This window comes from Stegodyphus dumicola, chromosome X2, assembly GCF_044657685.1.
Source record: "Stegodyphus dumicola isolate Sdum_Otavi_A_Nest chromosome X2, ASM4465768v1".
Lineage (NCBI taxonomy): Eukaryota > Metazoa > Arthropoda > Arachnida > Araneae > Eresidae > Stegodyphus > Stegodyphus dumicola.
Genome location: NC_140781.1, coordinates 11,952,372 through 11,965,430, shown reverse-complemented (window position 1 = coordinate 11,965,430; position 13,059 = coordinate 11,952,372). Strand labels below are relative to the sequence as shown.

The window sequence follows — 13,059 nt, the reverse complement described above, 5'->3', positions numbered from 1 at the left end:
AGGTGATGGTAATGTAAGGGTTTTCTCCAATAGTGTGAGCCTGTTTCAGTTTCGGCAATTCTTAGGCTTACTAGGTAATTAGCTTCTAAAGCTTTTTCAGTTGCAGCAATAAACACCCTTTATTTCTTGTTTACAATTTTTGAGCTTCGATAATGTTTTCTTAAGTATTCTTCACATTTATCGTCTAAATTGGCATGCTTAGCTTCAAGAAGTCTTTTAAGAAACAATGTTTCATACTTTGACTCAATAATAGTTCACCGCAAACAACACATTGAGATTAATGGTCCATTTCATCTCCATTCCAAGAAAACTCAAATGATAAAATAACTTTTATTATATTTTCTATAAACAATTTTTCTTTTCTTTTCAATATTCTTAGTGCTCTTAGATTGTCTTGGATCCATTACCTGTGAATTGTTACTATTCCGCTTAGTCAATCCTAGCCATTTTTTTTCATTTTGAAAATCTAAGTTTGTTTTATTGTTTTCTTACAAATATTTAAATGCACAATATACTACGAGTTCTTCAAAAATAAAGGACGATATTCTCAAACCTAGTAGAATAATAAGGAATACAAAGCAATAAGAAGACAAAATACCCGTTGTTAGAGACAGAAAATTGACATAAAATGTTCTTCTAATTGATTTGAGCCCGGAAATGGTGGCGACATAAAGTGTAGACATTCTAATAAATCAGTCAAATCTAAAAGAATTAATGAGATACTATTATATTTTTATAGGAATTTATTTTTATTTACTATTAAAGACAGCACCCATTTCTATTACTCCTTTGAAAAACATCATTTATAACAAATTTTGTTATATCTATGGCTAAAAGAATATTTGTGAAAATATTTTGCTAAAGTCCTTGAACAAAGCTCAGATCGCATAAATTTACGAGTGTTATAGAAAAAACTTTAACACGATGTTGGATTATTTAGTTTTTGAATTTCAGAGTTAAAAATACTTTGCTCCTTTGCGTATCACCTATTTTTCTCTTGCGTACCACCGAGAACCGCTGCACTAAAGCACTGAAACAGCCAGCCCCTTCACAACGATTCTGACCTCGAACGATCCAGAAGAGTTCAACGCTCTTATCTGCTCGGCTTCTGATGGGATTTTATATGGAAGCCGTGATCCTCCGCGAAATGCAAAATGAAGTTTGCAGGACCTAATGAAGATGATATTTTTTATCCTAAAAATTTCCTAAATTCTGCAATTTTTTAATACAGTTTCATTGCGCTTTTTGGTGGCATATTATTTACAGTCTTGTACCTGTCAGTGTTACAGAAATCTGCCTAGTAGCTATCACTTTTAACATTTTATCTATCTAGTTCTTTAAACCAATAAATCAATTTTTAGATCTCGAAAAGAAAATGTCAGGCAAAATAAACACTTATTTTTCACTTTCAAAATTAATTGTTTAGTTTTTATAAACTAGTTCCCAGTGGTTTCAAGCTTTAAAACGGAAATTTAATATACTATGCTATACTCAAACATTTTAGTATTATTAAAAACATTTTATACATAACACTTGCATCATTTTGAGAAACGTGGTTTGTGGAGCTGTTCCCTACGGAGACGCAAGCCGTCAAAATACAGCATCCCGCGCTAAAAAATAATACCGCGTTGTTTAGTTTGTTCAATAGATGGCGCTGAACGATAACTCAACATCCCAGTTACTATAGAGATCCACATCATTTGGGACGTTGCTCCGACAACTAAAAGTTGCATCCATCACATCTGTGTGATCGTAAGTTTCTAGCCCTTTACTCATAAAGTTAAGAAACCTTTTGAAAAATAATTGGAAATATCTTAGCGCGTTTGTTTCTTATACTTTTGGATTAAATGTTTTCTTGCTACTTTGTAATTAAAATCTTAGATAATTCGTGGGGGTAAGTGAGAATTTGAAATTCATAAAGTCGTTAATTTCAAAAGTTTTCGGCATCTTTTTTAGTTAATTTCTATTATGCTATATACTTGCTATAATAATAGAATTTCTATTATGCTATTGCTTGATTTCTTTTTGTATTGCATTTCTCTTTATTATTTAATAACACTTCATAATTTCCTTACGTATTTTGAAACAAAACGGGTATTATTTTTGTCATAATTAACGTGAGATGAATTCGTTAACATTTGATAAACATAAACGAATGATAAGCAGGGGAATTATGATAAATATTTTCTACGTCATGAGATTAAAACTTAATCCAACAAATTTATTTGACATAATTAACTCGCCTGCGAATTAAAAGTGTACATAGATTTTGCGCTTCCTTTATTATTAATTCATTTTGAAATAATTGTATATCTTGAGCAAAAAGTTTTTAAGTTTAAAATACTTTGGTGTAATACTTCATCTTTCATGGGGCAGATGTAATATTAAATAAAACATAAAAAATTACACAAGTATCTAAAATTATTAAATTAATGAATTATGTATCACCGTCTAATGTTAATGAAGAACTCATAAAATAATGGAGATTGAATTTTAGCGCAATATTTAATCAAGAAAAGTTTCATAATTTTGATAATTTTTTTTGAAATTGTTGATATGCAAGCATACTTGAAATAGAAATTTCAAGTATGCTTGCATGTCAACAATTTCAATGTGTAGAAGAAATTTAAGTCAAAAATTTATGTGTAGAAAAAATTTGTAACTTCTTATTCTGTAACGTAAGCAATAATTTACACCCAAATTCAACAGAAACTAAAGAACTGTTGGCATGATGTGAAATTATATGTTAAAAATATGCCTTCCATGGACAGTGCTATATATTGATACTCTTTGAATATTTTACATTATGGTTTCTTAATAGATTTACTATATTATACCATGTGACTTTGTTATATTTTATTGCAGCTTTGTAAAACTCTAATGTTAGGTCTCTCAGTATATCAAAATCGCGCATAATATAGGCTTCTTATACGGTTGAACTGAACACTGAATAATTTCCCTTATCTTACTTCTGTATACACAGCGGTCTAATGAATACGCTTAAAACAAAGTTATCATCAGAAAAAAAATTACAGAAGTTTATTTTCACACAATTATATACTTAGGAAAGTGGTTTATACCTGCGAGTATTATAAGATCATTAATATTGATTTATTCCAAAGGAGGATTTCTTTTTTCAGAAATGTTGAATTACACTGCCTTATATAGCCTGCAGGTTTTCAGATGCACAGTAAAATAAGTAAGAATGCTTATCTGACAGGTAATTTTAATTTAAAAATCGTATTTTTAGATCCAATTTCTGTCTTAATAAATAAAAAAAGAAAGGAACCCCATTTCGGGCACTTTTTAAACCATCATGATTTTTTTATCTAAAACCAATATCACCTTTCTCTTTTGTGATAATTATAAGGAATGCTTTCAAATTTTGCGTAGATTTCTAACATAAATAGTAAACCCAGGGACACAGGCTCAAGTTCTGAGATGGTTTAAGGAAACACGATCAGAACGCAGGAGAACTGCAAAGTTCCCTGTCTTAATCATCTGTCATTCTTTGGAGGGCTCTAGGGTGATGTCCAGATTACTCCCGCTGCTGACTTTACACATTTAAAGAGCAAGCTTAAAAAGGCCAACCGAGAAAGTGAATACTGACGTTTTAGAAATAAAACTGCCTGGAGAATGACTGCCGATTAGATAGTGCATGATGTGAAAAATGGTGTCCATGCTGGTCTGTGTAAAAACTAGAATCTGTTTTTGAATTAAAATAAATTGCTTATTCATACCATTCACATAAAAGTTTTATGATCGATTCTAATAAAATATACATTTTAGGAACAACGTTAAAGTTGCATTTTACCAAACGTTCTTAGTTTTAATGCTTAGGAATAACGTTAAAGTTACATTTTACCTAAAGTTCTTAGTTTTAATGCTAAATGTATTTTTATCGCTAATACTTTTATGCGCTTTTTACGGGCAAAGTGAGGAAGCAGCCTTCTTAATGGAGATCAGTTTCCTCAGAAAAGCCCACCTTTGGTTTACATAACAGTATTCATATCATAAAGTAAAGTAGACTTTGTGAATAATGGCATGTAAAAGTGGTTAGGAAAAAATATTAAAAAAAGATTACTCATATTTTAATCCGTGGTTCTTTTCTTTGAGATTTGGTATTAACTTTTTTTCATGTAGACGTGTGATCATTACCAACACCCAATGACAAAATAGTGACAACATATCTATATTTAGAACTTTTAAGCAATATTACAATAGATTACTTTTAAATGCAAATGAATGATTCAGTAAAATACGCTTCATATAAATCGCTTTGATATTAAGTTTATTTTATTCCATAATATGGTAGTTATTTACAGTACAAATAATATGAAAAAAATCAAGGAATTATCCCTTTTCCCTGTAAAGATGAAAATATTAAAAAAACATACAAGAATATATGTGCAGTGATGGAAACCTTCTATCACCATTCTCTTAATCGCCAATCTGGAGTCATAATGTTTTTAAACCGATCATTGAAATATAATTAAATGGATGTACTATTTCCAACTAAGTGAAACTATTCAGACGTTTTCTTGATAAAAGTAGTATTAGTAAATATAAAATATGTCCTTTTAAAAATATTTTTTATAATTTTTGTCTCTGCTTGTTTTATGTATACTAGCCTGCACTACTGATTTAATGCAGTACTATAAGAAACAAATCTGCCTTATTTTGCAGTAAAGTTTCTTGAAATTTTTCATGCATTTCTGAGACTTTTTTTAATGCACGATAACAGTTTACCACGACACATAACATTGTCAGTAACCTTGTTAATTTTTCTGTGTGTGGAATAGATTTTTTGGAATGTTTGTCAGTTAAGGAAGCTTTATGTGCACTTAACGAGAAAATATTACTTAATATATCGATGCTTTTATAATGAGACATTTGAAATTGTCTTACGCTTTTAAAAATAGTTTATGTATCTTGTTTTAATTAGCTTAAATATTTTACTAATTCCCCAAAATGATTAGAAATGTTTTAGGATATTACGGAGGTACTCAAATCACTGAATGTTGTAAGATAATCATATACTAAATTTTGGTACTAAAATGCTTTAAGGATTACAAATAAAGTGTTTGAAGAGTGAATAAATCTACATAAAAAGGACTAAAATTCACGAATAATTTATGGAAATTTTCTTTAGTTTAATACTTTGTCGAGATTTCTTCAGTTTAAATCTAAGTTGCACAATAAAAAAATGTTGAAACTTAAATGTTTGAAAAAGAGTACTTAGAGTACATTAAGGTTGCAATCTGTCTTCTGCTAAGATATGTTACACGATCAGGAAATGTCTCATGCAGTAATTGAATTGTTTCATTGGCTGTATGGCATGTGGCACCGTCTTGTTGAAACCACATATTAGCCACATCAATATCATCCAATTTCGGCAGAAAGAACTGTGTTATCATGTCGCGATATCGAGCACCATTAACAGTTGAAGAGTTGCTGCTTGACCTCTCAAAAAAGTATGGGCCGATGATGCCTCCTGCCGAAATTCCGCACCAAACAGTGACACGTTGCGGGTGCATTTGGTTTTCGCTAATCACACGTGGGTTCTCTGAACCCCAAACACGGCAATTTTGGCGATTAACAAAGCCATCGAGGTGAAAATGTGCTTCATTGCTTAGGATTATTTTGCTCGAAAAACCAGCATCCACGTTTTGATGATTAATAATCCATTCCACGAACTCTTATCGCTGTTCATGGTCATTAGGCTTCAATTGTTGTGTTAATAGAACTTCGTAAGCATGAACACACAGATCTTCTGTTAGTATACGCTGTAGAGAGCTTTTTGAAATTTGCAATTCTTGTCCACGACGCCGAATTGATGTTCCTGGGTTTTCCACCAACACTCTCACGCACTGCTTCAATATTGACATTTGAACGGCTTGTTTTTGGAAGACTGGGGTGTTTAGCGTCTCCAAAGTTGAAATTCAGGAAGACAGGAAAGGAACTTTTAACTCAAAATATAACTGTTAGGAAAATCAACATAGTGCTTACAGAGACATTAGTTTTTTTTTTATACTGGAGATGTGAAAAATGTACATTGCCCACGCCGGGATTCGAATCGAATCTTGGACCTCTCGAATACGTGTCGAGTCTGCTTCCAATTACATACGAAGGCATGGGGAAAGAAGGAAGAAAATACCTTATACAGTTTTTTTTGTATGATTCTAAAGTATTCGAAAACAATGTGGTCACCAAGTAGTTAAGAGGTTAAATTCTCAAAATGCTGGCAGTTGCCTCTGGGTTAGTTTTCAGGTGGCTGAATGAGTTAAACGCTTGGAAATGTTTGGTTTTTCTTCCGTGTAATGTAAATAATATGAGCAATTTTTCTTAGAAAAGTGATTCCTAACGATATTCATACACTCATGCAGGTAATTGTCGAATGAGCAACAATTATTCGACAGCGTAATGTAATCTATTCTTAGAAATGGTTTTTCTTAATATGAAGACATTCATATTAATCTGTATTAGTTTCTAATTTTGTTTAACGAGATTTACACTTGATCTAGAGCCAAGTGACAGTGATATAAAAGAATTGATTCTGCTCAAAGAATGTCTGATGTACTAAAAAATTATTCGAAACATTTTCGGATAATAAACAATGATGCTTTAAATCATCAGAATGTTGCGGAATGAAATATAACGCAAAATAACTGACAGGCACCCCCAAAATCATTTAGAATCAGTTTTAATGTTATGCTGCATGTATGAATACTTAAAAAGCAGCCAGTATAGATAAACCCGCATAGAAGGAGAATTTAAATTTTAAGAATTGCAAAACAAGCAGCATTACTGTTCTATAAAATTGGCTTAGCTGCGTTATATGCTTTTAACCCACTTACACTGATCCGTCCATTTCTTAAGATTACAACCAACTTTCCTAACGTTAGTGCTCTTCCATGACTGTTTGCGACCAACTATTATCAAGTTATTTGAGTCTTTTCTGTTGTGTGTCGTTGAATAAGGCCTGATTTTGAGCTAGGGCTAAATTTTATTCAGTTTTTAATAGGGAAATATTAAAGTTATGGCTTCCATTTAAGTTAAGCAATCTTGACATTTCAATTGTTGAAAGTTTGATTTAGACTTTTCAAATGCACCGCTTTGTTGGAAGCTTCCTTTAGTTTTATTAACATCCAAATTATATCTATTTCTACTTAATCAAATTCTCTTAAAAATTTTAAATCACATTATTTAAATTTTGAGGCCAGAGGTATATTTTTGCTAACAGTGAAATCGACATATTAAGATTTAGTTGATGTGTTTCTAGAGATAAGTTTTACTTTGAAGAAAATTAATTTACTTTAAAAGCTTTTAAAACCTTTATCTGAAAAAGAAAGTTATATGATATGGAATTAATTGTTGACGAAACTCGTATTGTAATAGTTGCGAAAAATTTAGAAGTAAAATATGTAAGGTGTAAAATAACTTGAAATGGTATACAAATTTTATTCTCTCTTAGTCTTGGTTTGTGTTCTTTTGAAGGTTTAATAAGACATGATGAGGTATTTTAAAGAGTTCCTCTGATTACACGCTTTTAGTTGTCTGTACAGGGCTTGGCTCAGAAGCTTATAAGGTATTTCTCCCGCCTTCCTAGCGTGCCTTCGTGGTGTATTGGTTCTGCACACTGGGTCGATATTCCACAGGTCCGTGGTAATTTGGTTGCTAATTTTTCATCTTGCCTGCTTCCAAAAATACCTAATGTCGCTAGAATAGTGCCCGAACTAAAAGGGTGTTGGATCATGATTTTCCTCACCCAGGATTTGGCGATTGGGTCCCCTGAAAACCACAGTCACCCTTTAAAAGGGGGAGTATATAAGGTATTTTTCCTGCCTTCCTAGCGTGCCTTCGTGGTGTAGTGGTTCTGCACAGTGGGCCGGTATTCCAGAGGTCCGTGGTTCGATTCCCATTTTTCATCTTGCCTGCTTCCAAAAATACCTAATGTTTCTACAGTGGCGTCCGAACTAAAAGGGTGTTGAATGATGATTCTCCTCACACAGGATTTGGCGATTGGGTTCCCTGAAAACCACAGTCAACCTTTAAAAGGGAGAGTATATAAGGTATTTCTCCCGCCTTCCTAGCGTGTCTTCGTGGTGTAGTGGTTCTGCACGCTGGGCTGGTATTCCAGAGGTCCGTGGTTCGATTCCCGGCGAAGACCTATCTAACTTTTCATCTTGCCTGCTTCCAAAAAATACCTAATGTTTCTACAAGGTAAAGACTTGGCCTTTAGGAGCTCTCGAAGGGAAAAAATGACATTCTACTGTTTAACAATACTAAAATTAAATGGTTCAAACTGAAGTAAAATATGATTTACCTAAGGGAAAGGTCTGCAAATATTTATGTTGCGTAGCAAAATACATGATTATGAAGAAGAAAGATCAAGTCGTTTGTTTCACGAAATTTGCGCACACTTACGTGATATTCGTCTACTTAAAATTCTGTCAATATTTGTGTAAGTCATAAATAGATTACTATACAATTAGATAAGGAGTACTTCCAGTCGAATTTCATTAAAGATTAAATGAACTTCTCTCTTTCTTTTCTTTTATACATTTCCTATGTTTACTAATTTTGTTTCATTAACTGTTCATTGAACTGGAAACTTAAATTTTATTGCGACATAAGATCCTAAGTCAGCACAGCCCTTAATTACATCAACATTATCTCGCTTTTGTAATCATAATTGCCTTAAACAGTATGGCTTTTAGCGTAGGATTTCATCTTCGTTGGAAGAGGGCCCAAATTCCCAGCAAGAAATGGGTGTTTATGATGTAGTGTTTTTGATAGTGTTTATGATGTAGTGTTAAATAGATGAGAAATTTGAGAAACCGTAGAATAAGTCTTATTAAGAATTAGTTGCTAATATTAAATAAATTATATTCCACTAGTATTTGTTAGATAGCCTAAAAACTTAAGCTGAAAATTAACACGTTGACTGTCACTTGGGAAAGGAGATTTTTCATTTTAAAGAAAATCTCCTTTTAGTCCATGAGCGTTATACCCATGCGTTAATTGTTTCCGATCGTAGGTGTTTAGGACGTCTAAAACGAAACATTTTGGGGTATGCATTCAGCTCAGAATCGTTTCTCAAGGATAAAGTATATAAGGAAGGATGTGAGATTCGAAATTTATTTTTCTTTTCTAAATATATTTTTCTATAGTGACAAATAATTGAAATTTTTTGGTTTAAAATTGTTGCCTCAGCATTTTGCAATGTCTAAACGAAAATTGAAACAATAATTTTAAGTGATTCATATAACCTTTTTAGGCTATCTAATAAATACTAGTGGAGAAGAAACCTGTTGCAAGGTTAATAAAAATTCGAATAGCAGCGATGAGGAACAGTCGAGATTTTTCAAAACGATAATTATAAACAAATATACGTCTTTCGATCCTGATTAGAATACTGATAAATAGAGCGATAATAAATGTGGGGTAGATACAATTGATCACACTTTAGAAGAATTGGTTGTTTAGAAAGAAAAAGAAAATTTGGTACCGAAAAGAAAGGCATACTTCAATTTAGTGAAAGGAATGAATTTAGCTGTTGGAAACAATCAGTTTCGTTTCTTTCTTTCAACAATCATTTTTACAAATACTTTATCTCGTAAGTATTCAAAGAATAGTCCCCCGAATACGAATAACGCGGCCTGATTAGAATTTTTGCTGTCACCGATTACTGGTGAGGCGGCAGTAAGAATGTTAAAAGAGGCAGCAGACATCAGTAAATGAACAAATGAACTCAGTCACACATCAACTTAATTTTTTTTCTATGGTAGACTATCTACTGTCATGGAGAAATTAAATTAACTCTTAAGAAGCTTGCGGTGTTCAAGCGTAATTTAAAACTATCAAAATAGAAATCTGCTTATAGCTGTTTCTGCTTGAACGTATGCTACAAACATTAGATTTGGTTTATGCGATCACACCAAAGCACTCGAGGGCTGTCTGCATAAGAGGAGGGATGGCTTCTTTTAGGATGGACTATTTTCAAAAGGAAACTGGCTCGTATGCACGTGACACCTGGGGAAAACCGCGAAAAGACCCACGCAGCCAGTCCGTTTGCGTGATTCGAACCTCAGACCGAACTAATAGTGCTCGGCGACGTTACCGCTCGGCCGCTGGTGGGAGCTACAAACATTAAGTAATCAGCATTTTCTGGAATAACTTTGCATCGTGGAAGGGGGGGGGAAACAACGAACTTCAGCTGTGCCATATGCATCTGTTTTTCAAATCTGCCCACTTTATAATAACATAATGCAATCTTAGTTTGTATACAGAAAGGGGTTTTGATACTTCTAAATAGTGCAAATTTTTAGTCGGTTAAACAGCACTGGCCTTTTATTTGCATTGGAGATAAATACAGAGCTGCAGTGAAGGTGAATACAAACCATTTTAAAAGGAAAAAGAAAGGCATGCTAAAACGAACCGAGAAAAAATTGCTGACTATATATTATTTTTCCTTTAGAAGGATTAATTAGTGCCATTATCAGTCTCAAAGCTACAGTAAAATAGACGCCTTTATTTTTCTTCGTCATTTGCTTGAGAATTTCAGCAGCTTTATAAAACCATTTTTTGATATGTTAAATGCATTTATACATTAATTAATTATGTATAAATACGATTTTAGTAATAAAGACGAGACAGTAATCCTATGAAAGAACTTAATTGCAGTAGGTGATGGCATTTAAAAATTATTAATTGTAATAGAAAAGTTTCTTCTTTGATGTGGTGGCAATTTAATATCTTTTCCTTTCAAATTAAAGGATTACTTATCATTTCCAGTAAGGTTGCTTAGAAATTTCGATTGCTAAAATATTTTATTTAGCTTATGATTACTCGTTAGGAAATGCCTGAAGATAAATTGGTTCGTCGTCTGAGATGGGAAGAAAGAAAAAGAACATTTAGGAGTTAACGAAGTAACCAAATTATGCGCTGCGAGCAGCGTATAAAATCCAAGATCGCTTAATTCGTTTATTTGACGGCTGAATCATGTGCCCGCCCCTATCTGAGATCAGTCGTTTTATGTATGATTTAAGTTGTAGACTATGTGTAAGTTTTCCTGTTTCTGTTTTTGCATGTGGCAACAAGACTAGCGGTTAATAGAATTTTTGTGTTTGTGACAGCTATGTAGAATGGCTCGCTTATTTTGTATTAATTATTTTGCATCACGTATTTCGTATTTAGAGTTAGTGTAATTACATGAAGCCGAAGAAAATACATTCGCTGTGCCGTGCGAGTTATTTAGCGAACCATCCGCAATAAAACATGTTAAGTTTGGGACACTTATATTTCTGAAAATAGGAAAATAAGAGAAATTTGATACAGGAAAATAAGTAGCAGAATTAAACAGACAAATGTTTACTAGTGCAAGTCCAAATAGTTTTTAATCTTGAACGTAAATCAAGAAGTTAAAACACAGAATACGAGAAACAAAGCCTCGTTCCCGAATTTGCCTTAAGGTGCCTTAAATAAAAATGGAAAATAAATTGGCATAATTCAAGCTTAAAATAATGAAAAATATTGTTAATAGCATACTTGTAAACTTTAAAAATTAAAGAGCAGTTTTTGATGAAACTTCTCAAGAAATTGTACTTTGAATTTTGAGAAACACGGTGAAATCCTCAAATACAGAATCTGAGCGAAAGCATTTAAGCTTGCTAAAAGCCAGTGTTTTGACATCGTCTATCTAGCAACATTCGGACAAGTGTAAAAGCAGCAGCACATTAAATCGCTTTACTGCCGTGTGGAGATGTATATTGATAAGCATTTCTAAAATGTTAAACGAAACGTTCTTCGAAAATTTCCATGAAATCACCAAATTCTGTAATTTTATGATAATGCCAAATAACACGTATATCATGTTCGAGTTATGGTACCCTAAAATAAAACTATAGCACTACTTAATCTTTGAAACATACAGAACTAATGAAATTGAATTAAAGTAATGCAGTTTTCTTTAAGTAAAAAATGCATTATAAATTGATACAAAATTTACTTTATTTACTTTACGTGTTAGAAGAACTTATTTATATTATTTAGAGTTTTATTTATGGTATTTATAATTGTAGCCAGAAAAAGTATATGATTGTATAGAAATTCTAGAGTTAAACATCATTAAACAGTTAAAGGTTCGGGTTAATAACAAACGAACAATTACTCATGCGCGTCTAGGTCACCTTCACAAATGCAAATTAAACATTTTAAGCATTCTAAATAGGTTTTCCTGAAATCAGCCTTAGTGGATGTAGAATGTATTTAGTGGATGCAGGTAACGCAGAACTTTGCTTACACCAATTTAAAAGAAAAGCATTGCATCTGAAAAAAAAAAAAAAAAAAAAAAAAAAAACGCTTATCATGTGGCCTTGCAATTTGACATTTTAAAATAAGGTAGCAAATTGAAAGTGTGGAACACTAAGATAGTTTTCTATTAAACAACAGAGAAATTATACGTATACAGAAAATAGGATATTGTTCAATAGATACAAATTGATTTATAAGAAATTCAGGGACAATGGCATAACAATGTTGACTGTGAAACCATACAAAATTGCCTTCTGTTCTAGTATTTTAAATAAAGTAACAAATTTCGCTGAATATCATAAGTACGATAGTAACATCAAACAAATTAACACTTAGTTTAAATTAAGCGTGCTCTGCTTACAGCTGTGCATCGTTTAGGTGCTGAAGTAACAAACTTAAGAAGCATTATTAAAAACATAGCATACCATCCCTTTAAATTCCGACTAAACGTTTGATCCATTATTTTGGCCAGTGCCACTTCGTGACAAAAATTATTTGTTGGGGTCTATCACGACTCTTTAAAGGCAAATGGAGAGAACTTTAGAGATTAGTTTCGTAGGGTATTTGTCCCGCCTTCCTAGCGTGCCTTCGTGGTGTAGTGGTTCTGCACGCTGGGCCGGTATTCCAGAGGTCCGTGATTCGATTCCCGGTGAAGGCGTTGCTAATTTTTCATCTTGCCTGCTTCCAAAAATACCTAATGTCTCTACAGTGGCGCCCGAACTAAAAAAGGGTGTTGGATGATGA

General features: G+C 32.7%; 1 protein-coding gene across 1 annotated transcript in view; it reads left to right on the top strand.

The window, feature by feature from the left end:
* The first annotated feature begins 1,697 nt into the window (after positions 1-1,697).
* LOC118181985 (cyclic nucleotide-gated channel alpha-3-like) overlaps positions 1,698-13,059 on the top strand; it is a 554,742-nt gene continuing 543,380 nt past the window's right edge. Inside the window, exon 1 of the mRNA XM_035351236.2 lies at positions 1,698-1,752. The gene's annotated coding sequence lies outside the window, so the exon portion shown is untranslated. The remainder of the gene's footprint in view (positions 1,753-13,059) is intronic.